This window comes from Miscanthus floridulus, chromosome 12 (genome assembly GCF_019320115.1).
Source record: "Miscanthus floridulus cultivar M001 chromosome 12, ASM1932011v1, whole genome shotgun sequence".
Taxonomy (NCBI): Eukaryota; Viridiplantae; Streptophyta; class Magnoliopsida; order Poales; family Poaceae; genus Miscanthus; species Miscanthus floridulus.
The window spans coordinates 81,629,493-81,642,422 of record NC_089591.1 but is presented as its reverse complement, the minus strand read 5'-3'; the positions used below and the strand labels follow the sequence as shown (position 1 = coordinate 81,642,422).

General features: G+C 42.3%; 2 pseudogenes; one reads left to right on the top strand and one right to left on the bottom strand.

Annotated features, from left to right (window-relative positions):
* Nucleotides 1-3,226: 3,226 nt before the first annotated feature.
* On the top strand, nt 3,227-11,511 carry LOC136497990 (katanin p80 WD40 repeat-containing subunit B1 homolog KTN80.4-like; annotated as a pseudogene).
* Nucleotides 11,512-11,831: 320 nt separating this feature from the next.
* LOC136495441 (uncharacterized) lies at nt 11,832-12,272 on the bottom strand (annotated as a pseudogene).
* Nucleotides 12,273-12,930: the final 658 nt, after the last annotated feature.

Below are 12,930 nucleotides of genomic sequence, written 5' to 3'. Positions count from 1 at the left end.
CGTAGAAAGTCGACCTCCTCTCGTTTTCGAGCTCGAGACGGCTGCTGGCTGCTGCAGCGGCAGCGGCAGGTTCGTTGAGGTCGTTGTACTTGCCGGTCGCTTTGCTGCGTCAGTGCGTCACCACAGCTCAGCTGCTGCCTGTCTTTTTCTTCTCTGGAACGAATGGAATGCTTGCCAAGCGCTTGGAAAGTAGTAGTAGTATGCGTTGGGACGGACGGAGACGCCCTTTTTGTCCCCGTAGTACGTACGTACTGCTCCCTCAGCGACTCCGCGCAGTCGGTGAAAGCGCCTAGGCTACCAAACGTCGTATCGTATTCGTATCAGCCTCACCCTCACACATGCAGACATCGAGTTAAATAGACCCGTGTCCCGTGTCCGTGTGCACCTACTGTGTATACAGCAGGTTGCACAAGTAAGGGTACTCCTAATGTAAAAACTATCATAGTTTTTATAGACATTAACTGTACTATTATCTAAGCATTTTGCTAACGTAGCAATGTAGTTACTGAAGAGACAGAACAAAAATCATAGAAACCGGGTATAAGTTAGAAACCATGTCTACATAAGAACCAAGACATGAAGGGATATGATTGGTAAAGAATGGAGATATAATGTATGTAATTGGTTAAAAAATGTTCTGTAAAAACTATCCATTGAGACCATGGTTTCTATATGTAGTGTCTATAGAAATTAAAAGGTATATAGCATTGGGACCAGCGGCGGATCCACAGGGGGCTGGGGGGCTTCAGCCCCCCCTAATTTATTGATTTCAAGCTTAATCACTGTAGCAAAAGCTTGATTTCACCATTAAATCTTCATGCAAATCAACATCTCCATTGTTTTAGCCCCCCTTATCCTGCATCGTGCATCCGCCACTGATTGGGACTGCACTGAGCATTCGGCAAGCAGGGTTAGTTATCTCATCTCTCACAGCACATGCAGCTCTCGCTGCTACTACATCAGCAGCAATTTAACACAGTGTTGTAAAAACTTATCGAGGTAAGCAATTGAGTGTTCGGCTGGGATGAAATAAAGCATTGTTCATGCTAAAATTTTGTGAGAGAAAAATAATGCTCCGGTTGAAAAAAAAAAACCCGAACTTGCTCAGCCGAGCAAGCCGCAAGTGCCGGGCTGCTGAGATTCTACTACCTGTACCCCATTCCTGGTTTTTTTGGCGAGGCATTTGTGTGCGAGCACGGCGTGGCATAGCACGTGTAGATTCGGCGCGCGGGCGCGGCGGAACAGGACTACAGGAACAGGAGCCGAGCATAGGGGTGGTTTGCCGTTGCCGGTTTCCCCACCCCGGCCCGGGCCCCCGCGTGCTACCACATCGAAATGGCTTGGATTATTGGACCCGGACGGGAGGAGTCGGTGGTGCCGTGTCGAAATGGAGTGGCAAGCAACGACGAACCGTAGGCAGGCCTGGGCTCAGCATGCCCGGATGGAGCCGTCTCTCTCTCAACAGTCAACACACGTCTTCGTCCTTGCAACAGTTCTGGTCCGCCCATGGTCCGTATGACCGTGCATGTATGCGCACATGGCGCCTACCTACGGTCTTCTCGTCCACACAACTACCAGTATGCATTATGGAGTACTACATTTTATACCGAGCGCATGCATGTTCCTCTCTAGTCCGTGCCACGTTTTTTCTGGTCCAAGAAGGGACTACGGGAATAGGCTATACGCCTGGTCTACACGCACCCTGTTTCAAAATAGAGGTCACCTTGTTTTAAGCTAATTCTTTTTACCTTGACTGAAAAGCTATATTAACATATATATGTTCCGTTTTTTTTCCCCGACAAAATTCCATAGGTTCCTCCATTATCAAGACATATATCACGGATGATTTAATAAAGCTAATTTGACGTTGTTAGTTAAACTTGAAATCGAGGAGACATGCAAACTTGTAACTAGTGTTATTACGAACATAAAAAATATGCAAGCAAATGGCCATGCAGCGATTTGGATTTTTTCAACGAAAAAAAGGAGAGGAGACGCGCCAACAGACAAATTTACGGGTCTTTCATTTCGGTTCCATCCTAATTTTTCTCGACAAGCCAACTGAACTACTGCCAATCATGAAGCCACCACCGAGCTGGGAGCTGGCCTTCTTTAATTATTATTATTATTATTATATTAATTATTAGTCATCACATCTTATGCTAAAAACATCCTCCTCCTTGTCAGTGTACTACTTGGAAATTAACTAATTACATATGTAACCAATGTGCCTCTATTCGGTAGAGTTTCGGCCGGTTCTGGTACCTCCGTGAATCGCAGAAGCTGTTTTTATTTCTTTCTAGAATAAGTTGAAACTATATGAAACTATTACTTTTAGCTTCACTGGTTTTAAATTCTTTGCACACTGCAATAAGGAGTCAAAACCACGCTAAATAAGGTTTAACTTAAAATTCAGATGGAGTGCACACAAGTATTACGTGTATTCTCGTGGACTCCGCTCCAATAAAAAAGTCGCTTCGCTGGAAAAAAAAAACAGACTAAAAAGTACGGTTCACTGAGCACCGGGCACACCGAGCACCACGAGAATGATTTACGTGGACCCTGGCATAACACTCGTGAAAACAAAGGAACCACTATGAATCCCTCCGCGCTGTCCAGCACGCTGCGTTCAACCAAGTGCAGGACATTTGTCACCCCCATTGATTACTCCTTACCTTATTTGGTTAGACCAAACGTTCAGATGTGATTGCCTAATTGTCGATGATGGCGTATATAATCTTATCCTAGTAGCGTGTAAATGACCCGATAAACAGCTCATCTGTCACGTGTTTAACGAATAAACGAAACTAGTATTTCACGTGAAAAATTTATACTCAATATCAAAATATAAGAGATCAAAATTTATCCTAAATAACTTGTGTTTGAATTTGATTAAGTTTATAAAGAAAATTATTAATATCTACTATATCAAAGGTGTAAATTATGAATTGTTATTTCATAATAACGAATCTAGCGATACTGATTTGGCGCCGTACATATTATTTTTCTGTTCTAAAAATTCAGTTAAACTTAGGACATATTTCGGTCCTTATACTCTAGGATCAGGATGGTGAAAGACAGAAAGTACGTTGAAAAAGGTTTAGATAATACAGATTTGGGAAATGCTTGCGTCGAGAGCATAACAAAAGTGGGAGGCGAGAAGACAAGATCCACCTCCATTGCCCAACGCCGCAGCCGCCATTTTTAATGAGCGAGCCCTCCTCAGCTCCAACCCCCCAGCTGTTTTTAATTCGAAAATTTTCGAACCAAGCCCATCTCTCTCGTCTTCCACCTTCTGCCTTCCCCACCCCGCACAGCGCCCGGCCCGGCCCCAACCAGAGACCAGACAGCTCCGTTTCCCCTCCCCCGTCCTGCCTCCACCTCGACTGTGCACCAAACCCGAAAGCGCAGCCACATTCCCTCCTCCAGCCAGCCCCTCCCCGCTCTCGCGCCCCTCCGCTCCGCGCCACCCCGAGCGGCGGCGGATACGGCGGCGCCCGCCCCCCACCGGGCAGTGGCGGCGGCGGCGGACGAGGCAGGGTTTGTTCCCCCGGAAGAGGGAGGGAGGCTCTCACGGAAGTGTGTACGCCCGCCTCGTGCTGGGGACAGGCGGGCGCGCGAGATCCGGGCTCGAAGGGCTGGGGGGTCCCGTTGGTGGCGCCGTGGCGTCGGCGTGATCTGAAATGAGATTGGACCCGGCGGCGCGGTATTTGCTGCCGAGGTAGACGGCCATGACGACCAACACCAAGCGCGCCTACAAGCTCCGTATCCTCGTCAATTCCTTTGCGCTATGTCGCTATTTTTTTTTTGAATTTCTTATCGGGGGTGCTGCATAGTGGGTTTTCTATATGGCTGATCCATCGCTGCTGCCGCGGTTGTTCAACCAGTCGGGGGTAGATTTGGGTCAGCAAGTTTGAGAGGGAGCTCATGACTCTCAATTTTCTGCTTCTTTTGAGATGAGAAATAGGTATTTGGTGGTTGTGAGATTGGGTGGGTCACATTTAGCTGCTGGTGATTGTCGAGTAGTTGTTACTGATTTATCGTTTTATTATTTGAAGTGCGATTGCTGGCATTCTGTGTCTGTGAAAAATGTCTGAAGTGGTACATTGACGTAAGTTATTGGGGGAGATTGGGCTGCCAAATTTGCTACATTGGAGTGCCTTGACTTGCGTTTGGTGTAGAGGAGTTTGTGGCACACTCTTCCAATGTTAACTGCCTCAAGATTGGGAGGAAGACCTCGCGGGTTCTTGTCACAGGAGGAGAGGATCATAAGGTCAATCTTTGGGCTATTGGGAAGCCCAATTCAATATTGGTAAGACTCATTTGTCTAGTGCTGTTTCTACGTATCGACTGATTGTAAACTGTGGATCCACAGTTGAGTAGGAAAACAAAACTCTTTAACTCACTTGACAAAACACTTTGCTGACCTTCAACTGGTTACAATATGAGAACTTCACCTTTTCAACCGCTGACAACCTATGCAGCACAGTTCTCTTTATGCTGGTATTCAATTAATACAAAGATACTTTTATGTTAGTTATCAACCTACCGCACAGCAATGTGTTTTGAGGATGGTTTGTTTAGTTAACATAGGTGTCACAAGTAGTGTTTTTAGGGATGGAGTACTTTATTTAATCCACTCCTTTAACCTTTTGGTGGCTGTACAGAGTTTATCAGGTCACACAAGTGCTGTGGAGTCTGTCGGTTTTGATTCCACGGAAGTGTTTGTGGCTGCAGGAGCAGCCAGTGGAACAATAAAACTATGGGATTTGGAGGAGGCAAAGAGTATGCAAATACAAATATTTAACTTTCTAATAATATGTGGTCAGTATAAATATATGTATGAATCTTTAAGTAATTGTATGTTGTATCTCTTGGCTCATTTCTTATGCAGTTGTCCGCACTCTTACTGGACATAGATCAAACTGTATGTCAGTTGATTTCCATCCGTTTGGGGAATTCTTTGCCTCTGGGTCATTGGACACTAATCTGAAGATATGGGATATAAGAAGAAAGAATTGCATCCATACATACAAAGGCCACACACGAGGGGTGAATGCTATTAGATTCACACCCGATGGGCGCTGGGTTGTGTCTGGTGGCGAAGATAATATAGTAAAGGTAAGAATTTGCTAGTAACTTAGTGCTGTTTGTTTCAATTGCTAGTTCTTCTGCTGGAATTTGATTTATATTTTGCCTTAATCTTTCTAATGAAAAATCCTTATTTTTTTTGGAACTCATTACAATATGTTTTGCCTTGGCAGCTCTGGGATCTGACAGCTGGAAAGTTATTACATGAATTCAAGTGTCATGAGGGTCAGATCCAGTGCATAGATTTCCACCCCCATGAGTTCCTTCTAGCAACAGGTTAGGTTCAGAATTTACAATGCTTATCTGTTCTTAACTGTTAACTTTTCTTTGTCCCTTTTGGTTGTACTATGTACTTGTTTATGGTTAAATCTCAGACTTCTGTCTTGGCATTTGGTTGAAGAAAAGACTCGTCTGTCCATTGAGCTGGTAAATTAATTTAAGTATTTAGGTGCTATCTAAAAACAAGCTTGGCATTTGTCCATTGAGTGGAAAAATTGTTTAAACATGATTTCCTAGCTAAAAATAAGATTTGAACCAATGTGTATTGAATGTTCCTTTGACATTTTAAGTGGTAAAGTGTAATGGATCATACTATGGTTGCAATTGTTATCTGCTCCACCACACCCCATAATAACTTTTTGATTATTTTCCAAAAAAATTCCAAGTAGTCATATCTTGGCATAGTTTAGCTTGCTTTAAGTAAATTGCTATACATGTACTGTGTTAATTTTTCGTTGTGAGATATCATGCTTGTTTTCGTTGGTGACATCTGTGAAGAGATGCATTGAAACTGTGTACTGTATGTTCTATATAAACTTTCTTTCCATGTCATCAAATAATAAATTCCATTTTTGTTTTGGTGGAGACGCATATTGTCTTCTGTCAGGCAGTGAAGAGTTTATTCATATGATTATGTGGGAGCTCAGAAGAGTATATTCCTTTTGAAACTAAATCTCTCTTACATAAAACTCGTTGCTTCATTCAGGTTCAGCTGATAAAACTGTCAAGTTCTGGGATTTGGAGACATTTGAGTTGATTGGATCTACAGGACCTGAGGTACATTAGTATTTTGAGCTGCTAATTCGTAATTGTTTATTTTCTTTGCATTTATAATGCTCAGAATTTTAGCATTATTTCCTTAATAAGTAACTTGGGTGGGGATCTTATCTCTATGTTCCATCGAAAAAGAATGGAAAATGAACATAAACTTAGATCTCCCTGTTTGATGCTACTTTATACCACAAACAGTCGTATGCTAATGCTTTGCAGAATAATTCAGTTCAATTGGGGGGCACCTATTTAATTCATAATTCAGTTCAATTGTGGGGCACCTATTTAATTCATTTGAATACTTCTTTTGTTTCCATCAAATCAGTATTTAATTCATTTGAATTACTTCTTGTGTTCCATAAAAAAATACTAGACAACAGGTGTACGGTCCATGACATTCAATCCTGACTGGAAGATCTCTGTTGTGTGGGTTGCACGAAAGCTTAAAGGTAGGGCTGTTGTTTTCTCAAGTGATCATGTCCAGATAACTTCTTGTACCCTATGACTTCTAGAGATAAACTTTTCTTAAATTAAGCAGGTTTTCTCTTGGGAGCCAATAAGATGCCATGATACTGTTGATGTGGGATGGTCTAGACTTGCTGATTTGAATGTCCACGAGGGAAAACTTCTTGGATTGTTCTTTCAATCAAAGTTGTGTTGGAATATGGGTTGTTGATCTGACGGTATGTTGGCTTCAGCTACATTTGTAACACTGATCTGTTACAGTCAATTGGAGTCTTCCTTTTTTTGTTTTTTCTTGAATCTACTAACAAAGTAATCAATTGGCAGCGTCTTGAGCCATATGCAACAGGGTACTTCAACAAAACTAAATGGTCATTCTGAATTGAAGACTGTGTCTAGCGGCACTATGCCTTTACAAAATGATAGTGGTTCAAGGGCTAACATAGGGCGGCCATCAGTCTTGCAAAATTCAGAGAATAACTTGAAAACTTCTTCAGGAAGACTTGTCGGCTTCCCAGAACTCTGATTCTGCACCCAAAGAGACTAAATCAGCACCCTGTATGTTCCTGCTCATCTCTATGTACTCATTTCTACATTTAATGGTTAAAGCATTTCATATGCCTTATCTCTCTTCTATCTGTTCTTAATATACTGAAGCAAGCGGGTTGGTCCCAAGCACACCACAAAGGGCTGGAGTTAGCTCCAATAATAGATCTGTTGGAAATTCAGCTTTTCAATCTGGTGGTACCACCTTGAAGAGAAGTTCGTTGCGGAGTAACAGTGCCTCTAATGTTCACAATTTCAGTAAAGCTGATGTAGTGCCTGTCATTGTTCCCAGAACTAGCTCAGGAGGGGAGTTGGCTACTGATTCTAGAAGCGATGTTGCTGATGTGCCACCTGTTCTTCCTAAGGTAACCCGAAGGGTTGATCCTGCTACCGATTCTAGAAAAGAAAGCAATGATGTGGAACCTGTTATTCCTAGAGCAAGCTCAAGAATGGAAACAGCCTCTGATTCAGCACCCATTTCTACTTCCAAGTCAGGCAGAAGGTTGGAGTCTGCCCCTGATTCAAAAAAAGAAAGTGCTGATACAGCACCTGTTGTTGTTTCCAATCCCAGGGCAAATGTAAGAATGGAGATGGCCTCTGATTCTGCTCCCGCTCTTTCAAAGTCAAACAGAAAGCTAGATTCTTGTACTGATTCAAAGAAAGAAAGTGCGGACTGCAGTACCTGTCATTGTACCTAGAACAAATTCTAGAATGGAAATGATTTCTGATTCTAGGAGAGAACCTTCTGCTGGAAGAGTATCACCATTCAGAATCCAGTCAAGATATGCTGAGCTACGGAAGCTAACCCATGCCAAAACTGATTCAAACAAAGTTGATAGCGGAAGTAAAATTACTGAAACAGATGACTTCAATTGCCAAATATTTCTTCCCTGTAGAAATGGTGTTTTTCAAACAATAAGTTCTGAAGAATCTTGTGAAGATGTAAAGTGTGGTCCAGTTGACAGGATGGGATTTTCGAATTCATCAGAACCAAATGCAAGTGTCCGCAGTGAGAATTGTATGATCTGTACTCATTTATATGTTTTATGTGCTGCTACCACTTAGATTCACATGTTTCACAATTGTTAGTGGTGCTTAATTTCCTTCATAACTTGTTTAATGGACTAACAAGTCGAACTACTACTATTGCTTGCTATTTATGTTGTGTTCATAATGTGCTATGCATGTTTGCATTGCATGTCTATGCCCTACATGTATGTAATGATTTGATTGTGCATTCATCTGCACATATTTGTAATGCTATTAGTTATACCTTTATCTAAAAATATACATATCGGAGAAGGTACTCATCACAGTAAGTTCTAAATGCTTTGGAATTGTGGATTTGAATCCAAGAGAGTATCTAGTCACATTTCCATTTTCTTTCATTGAATCAAGCATTAATGAGCAAATAATTTACTTACTAAAGAAAAGAGTTAAACAGAATTATTTGTTTAAGGTGCTCAATAATTTGTAGGTATCTTGTTAGTTGTCATGAATTTGATTTATTAATATGCTGTTTACTCAGCATTATCTGGACGAAGCATGGTTTCTCAAAGCTTACATTCTGAATCGTGCGAGAAACACCAGACATGTCTGTTGTTTTGTTGAGTTATTAGCTACCTTTTGTTTTGGCAAAATTTATATTTTGGGTAATCACTCCATTTGGTTCTGTTTTACAGATGTTTCTAGAATACGCAAACCAAGAGATAACTGCTATATCGAAGTTTCAAGAGCAGGTATGGTTTATGCTACTATGTGTATCTTTTTACGGAAGATGCTACTATGTTTTGATTCCAGTAATCTGTTCATGTATCTGAATAAATTATCATGTAGGGCGAGCAAGGTCAAGTGTCTCTAATTGGGAAGGGAGGGATCAGTCCCCTAGTCACGAAGAACCGACAACAAGCAGTTCTTCGCTGGCTCCTACAGGCCGTCCATATTCATCTGTATGTCTAAGACAAGCTATAAACCTTTTATACGTTATGTTACTTCATCCTTTTCTTTTAATTTCTGAATGTTATAAAAATGTGGGGTAGTTAAGTTTGAAGATACTGTGCTTGCTTTATTATCTGATTTCATTTATCTTGGTGGCTGTTGCTGTCCCATCGATTCATGTGCATGCATCATAGACCTAAGATAAAGTATGACAAAACCATTCCTTCAATCACTCTTGCCCCAGGCTCAGCCTAGACCTATCGCTAGTTCCCATTTGAAACACGGTTGAATTCCAACAATTCCTGTGAAATTATCATGGCAATCATGCTTGACTAGCTTGTGCTTACTATACTGAAGACTTGCAGACCTTATTTGACACAACAGTTTATACATGGAATTGCATGTTTGGCCATCTATTATTTTTACACTTGAGATATATATGAAACCTTTCCTCTTCTGCAGAGAGGAAGCAATCAAAAAGCTTCTGAAACTCCAATCATAGCTAGCTGATGAGGATGTTCTATCTCTTATCATGGAGCAACATGATCTATTTGTAAGCTTCAACAAAGTCTCGGCTGACAAAATTGCAGGTCAGTGCAGTGCTTGACAATTTGGCTGTATTAGTCGTGTAATGCTGCTCAAGAAAAAGAAATTTTATAATTTTAGTTTGCTCCTACCAATTAATCAGATGGTATAAACATGTCCAGGTTAATAAAAGAAAAGAGTATATATATGTACCTTATGTTGTGGTTTCTAAACTTATAATTCGGATAGATGATAGGCTTTTAAACTGTTTTACTCCAGTTATAAACAGTTTGGACTTTGTAAATCACTGTTTTGCTCAGTGGAGTAAAGCAGTTTGGATAGAAGATAGGTATTTAAACTACAATTTCTCAAAGGCTACCCCCTATTTGTTGACATACAGATTATTCATCAAATGTGGGAAAGAAATGACGTTAGGGGTGTGCTCTCTGCGATGGAAAGGATGGGTGATCATGCTGTCAGTACTTCACAGCTCTTTCTTTGTTTGCAATAATCAGCATGTTAATGATTGTGTGATTTCTGGAAATTTCAGGTCTGTGCTGATATAGGCTATTGTTCTGATGGAGAGAAGTGAAATAATCACACTAGATTTATGTACCTCTATCCTGCCTGTTGTCACTGATCTTCTGGAGAGTAAAATTGACAGGTACTTGCTGCAACGTTTTTGAGTGATTATGATGGTTTTTTTGGGGCCATTTCCAACAATCATTATTGGAAAGAAGTTTTGATTGATTCATGTACGGTTTGTGTTGAATGTATGCAGACACTTATGCGTTGCATTGGAATTATTGGTGAAGCTTGTAAGGACTTTTGGTCCAATGATACATTCAACAGTATCATCAGGTCCTTGTGTTGGCGTAGACCTTGAGGCAGAGCAAAGGTATTGTTTCAGATAGCTGCTTGTATGAAGGGCCATTACTAGACTACTTGATGCGATTTATTTATTGTAGGAGGGAGCGCTGCAACTTATGCTTCATTGAATTGGAGAAGGCAAAAAATAAGCTTCCGTCTCTAACAAGGTATTTGGCAATCTAGATATTATACCTTAGAGAAATTTTTACCTTTGACCCTGTATTAGCAGTCTACTTAACATGCTATATCCTACATGGTTTAGTTGAGTGAATTATTCATTGGCACTTTGAGGCCATACTTATCTGGACTTATTGTGTGGCTTTGGTTTCAGTTCTTTATAAATTTTTGCAATACTCATATCTTGGTCTTTCTGTTTAACCTCAACAGAAGAAAAGGGGCGGTTGCAAATGCTGCACCAGAGCTTGCTCTTGTCTTCCAGGAAATCATGAGTTGACTGACGACATACTAGATATACACAATTAGATGGGACATTCGCTTCCAGTCCCAGATGGCACCGAGATTGGATATCAGCTGCCATGGAGCGCTAGCTATTCGGTCTTAGTGCCGTCATCAAGCTCCAAGGCCACAGCAGCGGCAAAGGCATTTTGTTCCTGCTGTTTGTGCCTTTTGTACACATGCTAACACATAATCCATGTCATTTGTGAAGAGAAGCTGCCATGGACAATGACTTCAGCCACGATATTATGTGGATGTCGTTACAGCGGCTGCTGGAGATGTTATAGGCCCCAACGGAATGCTGATCAGCGGATGGGGGCATGGGGCTCGGGAGGGCTTCTCTGCCACTTAGTTCTATGCTGTCTGTGACATCTTTCTCATATACCGTTAGCATGTGCAACAGTTAAGTGGTTGCATTTGTTAGTTTATGGTTGGGTTGTGTTGTGTGGTCGATTTAGTGATCATTGACGAGTGAAGTGAGCCATGTACATCATTTTTGAAGATTTGACATCTTTTTTTTTCCCTCAATGATTCCTGTGGTGTTGCCTTGACAGCTTTCGGTGAGCTTCTGTTTCCCTTATTATCTAGCAAATATCTGTGTGTTTGTACTGTTATTATGACAGGCATGCTAAATAGTGCGAGCACGATCTATTCATCGCTGGATCAAATGACAACAACACGCTTACACAGAAATCTAGAACAAATGTCTGCGCTGGATCAAATGACTTGTCACAACAACACGCTTACACAGAAATCTGGAACAAATATCGAAGAAGTACCCTTCCTTATTCCCTTCGTCTACGCAGCACACAAGAACTATACCAAAGAACTGAAACACTCGATCGATCGAGGTCTCGCCGCCGTCTCTGGCTCCGGCTGCTCGGCCACGGCTCCTAGCAGGTGGGGACACAGGACTTGGTGCACTTGGCGGCGCACTTGCTGTGCGCCGAGAGCGTGCAGCCCTTGCCGCAGAGCATCTTCTTCTTGTGGCACTCCTCCTTGGTGAGGCAGCTCTTGCCCTGCTTCTCGCTCCTCGTTGCTGCCCCCCTCCTCCTTGCCGTGCTCGCCGCTGCTGCCACCCGACGAGCTCTGGTCGTCGCCCTGCGTGGCCATGCCGCCGCTCGGCCTCGCCTCCAACTGGCTGCGCCGGCGAGACCTTGTTGGCCGCCCAGGTGGACGTACGAGGCCGCCACCCTCGCGCCCTCCGCGACCAGCAGGCCCGTGGCCGTGGCCTCCTCGAGGTGCTCCTCGTGCAGCAATGCCGGCAAGGTGGCGCTGGCTGTCGCGGCGATCGCGAGAAGCACTGACACGGCGAGGCAGCAAGAGCGAGACATCGCTGCAGCTAGCTAGCTCGATGGATTGTGTTTCTGCGTTTTGCCCTGCTTTGAGCTGTGACATTCGCTTCCAGATTCCTGCGTGTTTTATAGTGCTATAGTACGTTCGAGAGCAGAGCAGCAAGCAACCAGGGCGTGCCTCAACTACTGGTTGGGTGAGAGGCACCAACTACGTGCTCGTAACCGAGTGAGCTACATGGAACATTTTTTTTCTCGCACCATTTTCATCCAAGAGACCCGAACGGGGTATATCAGATGAATTGAAATCACAAATATGAGCTACGGAGTATTTTACAATACTGCTAGAAATTTAGGCATTTTTATGTTTAATTTAATCTAGAAAATAGTAATATATATATATATATATATATATATATATATATATATATATATATATATATATATATATATATATATATATATATATATATATGCGCGCGCGCGCAGGTGTGAACTACATTTAATCGCTACAGTGGCAATCATGACAACCGTATTGATGGTAAGCAACACAAGTATATAACTATACATAGAAATAGTAACATCAGAAATAAACCCCACTCTGGGACTAGAGCCGAAGGCTCCGGTGGCTCCATGCGTACTAGTCGATATAGTACATTGCTCGAAGTTGCAGACCACAATCAATGAAGGAAGGTGTTCT